The sequence below is a fragment of the Ptiloglossa arizonensis genome, chromosome 6 (assembly GCF_051014685.1).
Source record: "Ptiloglossa arizonensis isolate GNS036 chromosome 6, iyPtiAriz1_principal, whole genome shotgun sequence".
NCBI classification, from domain to species: Eukaryota; Metazoa; Arthropoda; class Insecta; order Hymenoptera; family Colletidae; genus Ptiloglossa; species Ptiloglossa arizonensis.
In genome coordinates, this window is record NC_135053.1 from 9,878,229 (window position 1) to 9,888,939 (window position 10,711).

The 10,711-nt window shown below is 36.4% G+C and overlaps 1 long non-coding RNA gene across 1 annotated transcript; it reads right to left on the reverse strand.

Annotated features, from left to right (window-relative positions):
* Nucleotides 1–1,777: 1,777 nt before the first annotated feature.
* On the reverse strand, nt 1,778–2,199 carry LOC143148377 (uncharacterized). The gene is made up of 3 exons (XR_012992467.1): nt 2,191–2,199; nt 1,955–2,112; nt 1,778–1,864 (listed from the first exon to the last, which is right to left on the reverse strand). It is a non-coding gene; the product is annotated as an uncharacterized LOC143148377 (long non-coding RNA).
* Between the last annotated feature and the right edge of the window lie 8,512 nt (nt 2,200–10,711).

A 10,711-nucleotide genomic window follows, 5' to 3' on the forward strand; every position in this document is an offset into this window, starting at 1 on the left:
GTTTCTGGGTATACTTTTATTTATTCTTTTTTACGATTAAATCGCATTTACTTATCAATATCTTTTCGTATCGTCTACAACATTTTAAAATGTGCATCCTTCATAGTTTAGAGCGATAACAATTAATAATCGTTTCTCAGTAAGAGGTAAGTCTCTTCACGGTTAATTTCTGACTGTAATAACAGTCCTCGTTGGCGATTGCCAAGTATGCTAGGAATCCTACCAGAGACGCGCGTTAATACGCGATCACTATATTTAGTGTTGACTTATGGCTCGTCAGATCGAGAAACAGTGACGTCGTTCCGAGCAACTGACGATACAGAAAACGATAATGGTCGGTGCACAGACTGTAGACCTGTTATTCGCGTACGGCTGAAACTTTAACTGGGAATTCGTCGATGATTCAAGACACTGACTTGCTCTTGGAAAGGAGCCAGCTGTTATTCGGAATCTTGTATTATTCATTCGTCGTTTATTCACACGACACTCGCGTTATTCGTTTTGTCATTTACAATTTCTCATCCGAAACGTAAAAACTGACGAGTTGAAAGAAATAGATTAGTCTTCTAGAATTTAAATAGAAATCAAAATTCTAAATTCGGTAACGTCTACGATTTGATAGATGCTTAGATCTTTGATCAAAGAAGATGCGATAAAAATTATTAAAAATTCACTTCGAATTTGCACATTCTTAGAATATTACTTCGCAACGCATTATAGTAGATGTACGAAGCAACGATGATATAAACTTTTGGTGGTACAGGCTCTCCGTGTTGAAAACCTATGTTCTCCGATGATACATTTTTTTCTTCCGTGTAAATGGTAACGTCTTTCGTCATGAAATCACGAGAATCTAAAATAACAGAGAAATCACTTATGATATTTACTTGCAGAAAATGTGAGTTAAAGTCTTTGCGCTGATATCGATAAGATAATTTATTAAGTGTTACGGAATCAGGACGCTTAAATTTTTACACCTCCGTTTTTATTGATGTAGTTATATAATCATGTAATGCCGTATAATCATATAACGAATTGTATTCCGCGTGTAAAATTATTCTATAAGTCTATTATATTTGCGGTATGAAATTGGTACAGAAAGAAATTATGACGGGGACAATTTTGAATTTGCATTAAGAGAATGTCTTTGAAAAAGAAAAATAGCGCATCGTTTGAAAAATATTATACGTGTCTTCGTTTTTCCCGAAGCAGCTTTCTCATTCCTTTCGTGCAGTGCCTCGATAATCTTTCTTCTTTATGTAGTAACGAATACATTGCATTAAAATTACGATTACTTTGTCTCTGTTCAATGTGCGAACAAATAATTATCTCGCAATAATTTAACAAATTTCTGCTCCCTTTCTTTCGAAGCAAGAAAGTATTGCTTCTGATAGCGTAATAATATTATAATACAAAATCAATTATTGCATGTAGTATTGACTAAATATATTGATTATATTTATTTATCTTGTAATAATACTCTTATTATTGGAAAAGTAAACGAATCACTGGTACTATCAACATCAAAAATCTTTTTCTAACTCTAATAAGGATAACTGTACTACGTCGAATAAGCATATCTCGCTCGATTTAAACCGTACTGAATCTTGAACCATTTTTTTTTTTTAATATCCTGTGTTAGATACAAATTTATGTTTCTCTCGTTGGAGAATATTCTCTTGAGAAATATCCAAAGGGTCGGAAGAAACTAGTTTGCTAGTATAGACAGGAAGTATTTTTATCGCGTTGACTTGATGAATTGAAGGCAAAACTGAGGATTATTCTGCTTCAGGCGGCACAAGATTCGCAGTCTTCAGCTTCGAGCGACACTGGAGATTCTTGAGATTTGACCTTGCACACGCGACTGACCCAGAACAGGTAGACAACCGGTAAAACGAATGTGTTCATACGTGTTACTGGCTACTTGCGTTCTTGACTCCGTTTCCTTACATACCTGTGTGCGTATTCACGCGAAGTCAAGGATTTGGAACACGGCCGTGGTTCGTCAGTATTACCAAAAACGACGATTTCGTCCTTCCGCTTATTCAAATTGCCATGAGGAGAGTCTACGAGGGGCTCGGCGTATGAAAATCTTAATAATTCTCGCGTGTACTGAAAGTCCCGTAAAAATATCGACAATAAGAACGTTTCGGTCGTTTAAAAACATTATCAACGAATTATATCCACTACACTTAACATATTTCTTACCTTTTCCTTTTTTGCTAATTTACATTACTTTCTTCCTTATTAAGAAAAAGTTAATTGATTTCACCTTTTTTTTTTATGTAATAACACCCTCGAAGGGACGAGTAATCGAATAAATGAAATATTATCTTTAAACGGAGAAAGGAGTATAAAATTCTCGCGATCGATTCGTCAGAATGATTTCAAGAAGAATTCTAAGAAGTATGGCATCGATGATCGGAGTTTTCATAAGCGGGGAAAAACCAATAAGTCTCTTCATTACGAAATATTGGGAGTGGTACATGAAAGCATAGTACATCGGGCATTGGTGAAAGTTAATATTTCTTACACCGGTGATTTTAAATGGGCGTATACACGTAAGACAATCTATAGTTTTCCTTATATGAGGATTGTTCGTGTACGATTATATCATACTGTAACGACCACAAGAAAGAAAATGGTACCATAGGTTCATAATAGTTCTCCAACGATTCTTTACGAATACTTAATTATACTTAATTTGAATTTTTGTTCCATTTATCTTCGACGAACATATTTGTCGAGTCTACGAACACGAGAAGCTTAAACATAATTACGGTTATATAATTACACGATTTTATTTTTCAACCGTGTTCTTCCGGCAATTTTGAACCCGCAAATACCGATTGCAGGTCCGCATCGTTGTTACCGTTTTTACATTTATTTCTTTCGCCGCAACGCTAAATTTACTCTAGCTCTTCCTCGTTGCCATCGGTGTCGAGTTTTGCGGTGAAACGATGGTCGACTTCTGGTCACAGTTTGTTCCTTTTTGAGAAACGTATACGCTCGTCTACGAAGAACGAGAAATAGTCGACGTGAAAACTTCGAAAGTGGTTGGCAGTCTGTACGTATGCAACGAGGCACGGTAGAACGTTTATTATCCAAATACCAGTTAACCAAAAGTTTGCTCGCCCGGACCGATTATCATCCAATGAAAAATAAGCATTCCACATGTGTGACACTTTACACAAATACGTTTGAATATATATACGATAGGGACGATGTACAAAGTTTTACTATTAGTTTCGGTCCGCGTAATTGGAAGAAAAAAATAACCGGAAAAAATCGGATAAGAAAGAAAAATATATTTCTGAAAGTAACTTTATTAAAATTATGCGAACTAACAGTTTGGAAGGACTGAGAAAACAGAATAAAGGACGAAGGAAGTTAGCGATATTATCGTTGCACTTTTTGTTTCTTTTTCTTCTTAAAATATTACGTAATAACCTTTCTTTGCTTTTTGTATTTTGAGATTCTACGCTACTTACTGTGTCGAGCTGAAGAGAAACGTTCTGGAAGGAATGTGAGTCCTATTGGTCAGAAAATGTTAACTTCTCCTGTGTAATGTACACGAGCAAGCGACGTATAGCAAGAATGTCATCTATTGACCGAAGTTAAATTTATACACATTCCTAACACGACTACTAATCTAGGCTAACGGAAACGCAGACGGGGCAGAAAAGCGTTTTCCTTACCTCGGGGTATCCCTCGGGACAGTTTCCTCTGACTCCCAATATGTATTACCCGAGGCTTTCACGACACAGATTCTTACAGTTGATACTCTTTGAAGCCTTGTGAACCCCTAAACTGTGGCTTTTGGGAGAATGCTCCGACGTTTTGCCAGCATTGCAGCCAGCTTCTTCGGAGTTCGTGTAACTCACTGGTACCTACTGGTGTATACACTCGGTCGTTGTTATCTATTTAATATCGATGTGCGTGTCAGGGATCGGTGGTCAACCACAGATTTTTAATCGGTCAGCTGATCGATTCAAAAAATTAGAGTTGCGTGTTACAGACGGCGATCAATCGATACAGTCTCTATTTGAATCGATGAGTTTCGAAGAACAGTGCAAGTAAAAAATTAGCCATTCTTAAATAATCTCGAAACTATGACACGTGTAAATGCATAGAATTACACGTTGGCATCGGAAACAATACAAAAGAAGTGCCTTGTAATCGTGTTGCGGGCAATCCTTTGAATTTAACGAGTCCGAGAAGCTGTTTTTTCAAACATTTGAAAATGTACTTCTTGCACAGTTCTTAAACTTATCAGTTGCAGTCGTCGGTGAACCGTAGGAACGTCTTCTTAAAAGAGGTAATACCGCTTATACTCTGAAGCCTTAAATAGTATCAACGTGGGGCACAAAATATTCTAAACATTTCGTCGGGCTCTTTCCCGTATGATTCGATCGCTTGCACTTTCTACCGGTCGTAATGATATGCCTTCAGGATGTTTTTCGAAGTGCAACCGTGTCCTGTACTTACGTTGTTTGTTCTTCCTCGAAACAATCGTTGTGCTTTCCGTTCTCACGGCCGTGGTGCCCGCGGCTCGGGTAACTCGAGGAAAAGTACAATCTTTGGAAGGAAGCTCCTAATGAAAAGAAGCTATCTGACGAACTTTACATTTTTCATAGTATTCGTGCGTGTATGTGCGCGCGGGCGCGCGCAAACGTGTCTCCATTACACGTGTACTCTTGCATACGTGTCGGGCCAAGTGCACCGTTCTCGTTGCATACGAAAGTGGGACGACTGTATAGCTAGGACTGCGTGTTGTCTACATGGTAAGACCACCGGTGTCCTTGTTGAGAGAAGCAAGGTCTTTCCTTATCTGTGCAACTTTGGAGCTCGTTAGACGTTTACGCGACTCAACGAGATCCCCCACTCTCCTCCTTCACTGGTTATTCGCCATCGACGGAAATATTAAATGCCTTGACGCGATGACCTACAATTTCGTACTCGAAGGCTGTCTCTGGAAGACTTTTAGTAATTTACTCGTCGCCGGGATGCAAGTGATTCTCTTCTTTTTAATTGTTAACCTCGTCGAGACTAACGTGGACATTTTAAATTCAGGAGAGTATATGATAATGAATTATAGATCTGCTTTTTTTTTTAATTGCTAAAATCTTTTGATTTCAGGAGCGTATGCAATAGTAAATTGTGGATGTTCGGCTCACATTGGTAAATCGTTTTTCGTTTATACCACAACAATTACGAACCTGTATAATGTTGGAATTTGTTTTTGTGGTTTACAAGTTTAAGGAGTTCGAGTGTGGGTGTGTTTAAAGGTTTCTCGAATAATAACTCGGACAAGATGTCTAACGGTATTTTAATACATTTGATTACTTGTTTGCGTAGTTTCCGACTTCTTTAGAATTTCCGGAACATACTATCAGACGGTTAGGTGTGTATCCGTAGTTAAAGTAGGTTCTTGTAATAAAACGTTCGATGTCAGGTTACTTTTCATCTGAACGAATACTTGGATTCGGGTACTAATAGCCGGTACATTTTTCTGAGATGCGTTTCAAGCTGTTTCCTTTTTTGTCGGATGTGTTCTCTCCGGTTAAGTCTTCGACCTAGATGTCGAGGTATTGCCAGAGTCTGCCTGCAGTACGAATATAGTTTGACATCAATTAATCGCTTCATTTGAATAAGTCGAGATCCGAGTAGAAATTATTATAATCGTGAACAAAATAAATTTGTGCAAATATTTTTCCAAATACGTGTACAATATATCCTAAATAAAATATTTACCAGTCTTTTTATGCCAAATCCATCATTATCTGTAGTCGATGTCAAGGATTTTAACGAAATTGAAATTAAGAAGGATGTTATCGTTTCTCTGGTTTCGAATTTATTTGAATTATAGAGGACGTCAATGTTTGCGATTTTTGCCTATTTTCGCGGTACAGGATTGTACAAATAAATTTTTACAAAACTTGTATCGAGTTCTTAGTTTTTGCAAGCAAAAATTTCGATCGAGTAAAATCCTGATAATCATTTGGTTTGTATGCAGAAATTTATAAGCGAATAACAGGACGATTAAAGGGAAACAGTATATATTCGTGTTAAAGTGTTTTACCCCCTTGCTCAAATTAATATAGGCTATGAAACCTACCGATTTCAATTTAAATTGTAGACCTCGTTAAAAAAATATAACGTGAGAGCGGTACGGTTGGTCGACCGAAGCAGTCGAGCTCTTGGGTCAGTTACCTGAAACGAGCCGTGCTGCAAACTTTAACAGTTCATTCGGATGCTAATTATAAAATGCCCACTCTAGAAATTGCATATTTTGTAGAGGAAGCTTCGAAGAATTAGGACATGTTTTTCATAATTTTCACGTTGCAAAAACGACTGTTCGACTTAAAAGAAAATTTATTCCGGAAGATTGATGCTTCTCCAAAAAAAATGTAAAAATTCATTCGTGCAACCCGGTTTCGTGATAATAAACAAAAATCGCAAACTTCGACGTCCAGTATTTTTCAAACAAATTTGAAACCAACTAAAAAATTTAAGTATTTGTTAGCTACTTTTAGATTTTAAACATTAAGTATTTTATGTTTTTACAGTTTCAAACACGATTTAATAATGGCTCACCGTTTAGCTGTATCGAATGAAATGGAAAAGAAGCGAAACACTTAATATTTGCAAACAGAAGAGCGACCTGTAAAATAATCGTAGATTGTATCAATTTCAATACGTTTAACAATGGAGATTTTGGATAATGGAGGAACCGTAAAATCAAGATCTTGTTACCTTAACGAAGGTTAATGTCAAAGTAAAGAATGAAACTTTCATTTTACGATGTTTAAATTTTCAATTTTACATTCCCGTTCTTTTGTGCCAATATCATTATCCTTAATAACTGTGTCACATTGAGGAAGCTTGAATTAATCGGAAGAGAGCTTAAACGCTCCGGAGCATTGCTTACACGTGTTGCAGTTGACTACAATTAGCTCACCCTATAAATGTGAGAGTCCTTTATCAGTGTATTCATGCGTGGATAATATGTAGGTCGTCTCGTACAGTCAAACGCCTGTTCTTCGACGATACGCAGTAAGCACTTGCGAATTTTTAATAATTTTTGTTTCATATTTCGACCCATTGTTTGTTTCTGCACTACAGGTTAAACGTACGCCCACGACGATAAATTATTACTATTCGATATCATATAATTTGTGTGCATCTCTTCTCCAAGGAGTAAAATAGGCGTCTAAATATACCAATTATTTCGGAGAAATGAGAGAATCTAGGGAATTTGGTCATTAAAGTATTTTTCTGTTCTTGGTGACTCATTGTAAAAATATCCCGATGCTGATTCTGTCTTTCTTAGCATATGTATAACGACTGATGAGTCACTTGCAATCATGTTTTCAAATAAGCCCCAAGCTACGTCTTTAGCGACACGATAACTGATCAAATTCGGTGAAATTTTTATTGAAAAACTCCATATCGTAATAGCAAAATTTTGTAGTAGAGAATTTTTCGTTCGAAAGATTCTAATAAAATTGAAGCTTCTTAAAAAATTGTGTATTCGCAAATATATGAGGGCATAGCAAAGCAAACGACTTTTGTACAAAAAATGCATTATAATCGAGTAGCATCGATAGTGTTTTATTTTCATTAATACTTTTTCTTGTGCATTCGTAGTTTGTTTTACTCAAGTGTCCACTGAATCCGAATGAAAGGTAGCTTTGCCTACTCTGACCCGAGATATTCCTAACAGGCATTTCTCACATGCTGTAAATAAAAATTCAAGAAGCATTCGTGGTTATAAATAGCCATTTCCGCTTCGTCAGGTAGGTAGGATCGATTGACTCTTCGGTTTCGTTGAAGGACGAGGCCCAGTACCTTCGAGGACCTCTTGTCCCTTCTATGCATTTATATTCCAGCAGAACGAACGTAGGATGACGAGTCTCGTCTCGATTAATAAAATTATTTTTGCATTTCGTGTTTATCGATGTTTTAATAAATAATTCTACTTGAAAAAAATATTTCTAAATTTATCCATCAACGAACAGTTCGATATCCATAGAATCGAAGTTCTCGTAGTTAAATATAATATTTAAAATTCATGGGATATATACATATGTACGTTATGAATATATTACCAATGAATATATATACTCACAGGAAATTAAGTCGTTTGGGAATTAAATACAACTCAAAGATTTATTTTACCGTTGAATTAAAATCGATCATCGAATTGAACGTCTGTGCAATTATTGCACATGCAGTTCGCGATACTATTGCGAAATTTTTGATTTTTCATCTGGCGATCTACGGTTTCGTTTTATGTCTCAATAACTCGTATGTGCCCCTCTCTTGTATCCCATTCATCCCAGATAGTCGCGTAATCGTCGAACGATTGTCGTTGTGACAAAAAATCGGGTTGAATGGAACTGGAACGGAGTGCGTGTTCGTTAAGTCGACAGGCAAAAACTGCCGGATGAATGGCTGGATATACTTACTCTGTTCGGGGCATCTTTCTCGAGTAGGACGAGGGAGTCGCAGACAAAGAAGAAAGGGAGTAGGCGCGTATCTGGAAATTTCAAGACCCTTCTCCTATGAGAACTCGTAGAATTTCAGACAACTGAAATTCTCGCGCTGAGATTAATCACTTATGTACGTTGTCCCGTGAAACGTGGGCGTAACATCACAGTTACATAAAGAAAACGAAAATTATACAGATAATGTTCGGAAACATTCATCGTATCTGACCTTGTTTCCGAGTCGCAGCCGTTTTTATATTGTATTAGTTGTTCACCTATTTTCACAGAAAGTACTTCTAGAGACGGTCAACACGTATTGCTGTTTGCGACAGAATGAACCGAAACGATTAGCCACATTTTCGGATTCACTATTGAAATAAAATTCCCAAAGCAGACGATAGACGAAAAAGTTGTATTTTTGGTAATTTTAGGGATAACTTTGGAGTCCAATTTGTTGAAAAATCTACAAGCAATCTAGATATTTAATTGTGGGGTTAGAGGTTTAATTACTGGTCAGTACGTTTCCAAGACACGAAATCTTTTAATTATTTTAAGCAGTGTATCTTTAGCTGACCCTCTTTATTCTCTGAAAACAATATTTATAGCAGTGACTCTTTAGAAATGATAAGATTTGTGTTTATCATTTATTTTTTATTACTTTGTATTCAATAAGAGACAAACAAAGAGTAACTCAATACAATTAATAATTTTTCTTATAATTTTTTGTAACTTGCGCCTAAATAATATTATACATCACTACTGTCTTCCTAGATCTACATACATATATTCACACTATATCAAATGCTCACAATTATAAAACAATCTAAATCAAGAATTTTTGTACAACGTACAATTTTCTAGATATTACAGACTTTGTAAACATCTTAAAAAACGTTTTACATGTTAATTCTCGTTGTAATCTAACTTTGCATCCTCGACGTGTTCTCCAATCATTGTCTTCGAATCCTCAATTTATAGCACGTTCGCAGTCGAAGAGCCAAAATTAGTATCTACAATATTATGTATATTTTCCTAGCTATTGTCTAGTAAGGCCTCCATGGAAAAACTTGGAAGTGAAAGTTACGAAAAGTTTCGAGCGACTGGTAGCGGATAATAGGTGTGGTCATCGTGGACGATGCACACCTTTGTGCACTCGAACCTTTCCATTACACGATCCTCGTTTTTGTCAAAATTCAGCATGGTCGTTCGGTAAAGGGAAAAACAGAAACTAAAACGGTATAACACGAGAAAATATTTACACGCGAAGATATGTATGTATGTTTGATAGGTCCGGGGCGGAATGCAAATTGGAAACAAATTGACCTATACGAATTTCGGCTTTACGGATCGGTGATGCGAGTTTCGCGCGATGTTTCGTAAATTTTTTAAAAGCATACGCACATTTACATACGCGATAAACTGGTACAAAGATACAGCCTCTGGTTTAATACCGTTTTGAACCGTTAATGCCTCGCAGCGAGCACTCGTCGGCGACCTTTGAAACAGCTGTCAAGATTTACTGGATTCGATCTGTGTAATTTTCATATTATTAGCTTCTCGTAAAGATCGCTTACGCGTAGCTACACGAAACGTCAATGCTTAAAGGTGTTTGTGTTATAATTCATCGGATAATATCCGAGCGATACGACGCGAAAAGGTATTGTAAAATAACGTTCAATGTGTCAGGCCACATTTTTACAAATATTCATGTCTCTCGTCGCGCGAACTTTTTATACAGTGCAAGCACTGTATGATCGTTGAAGTGATTTCGAGAGAAAGAGAGACGATGCATATGTTTCGGTTAAAAACGAACGCAAATAAAATTCATATTACGCACAGGCTATTGCTATATAAAATTCATAGCAACGTTTTTATTCCAAACTGAGATAAATTTTTGGAAACCAAAACATTTCTACTTTAGGATTTGATTATATTGAAATTAATGCAATTAATCTAAAGGCAGGAAGAGATCGTGCGAGATGGTCGCTCGTTTGGGTATACAATTCTCAAGTTTTATTTTTACAGCGAACATAGATCTCACTTTTGCAAGTTTGTATTAATGTTAAATTAACGTAATTTCTTATAACCCTGCGTAACTTGCCCGTAATCATATATTAATTGAATGGGTACTTAGAAAAAGTACATGATATACGCTAATGTTAAAAACAATGATTTTTATACCCGATACTGTGTCAATAAATTACTTCCACCTGATTAGA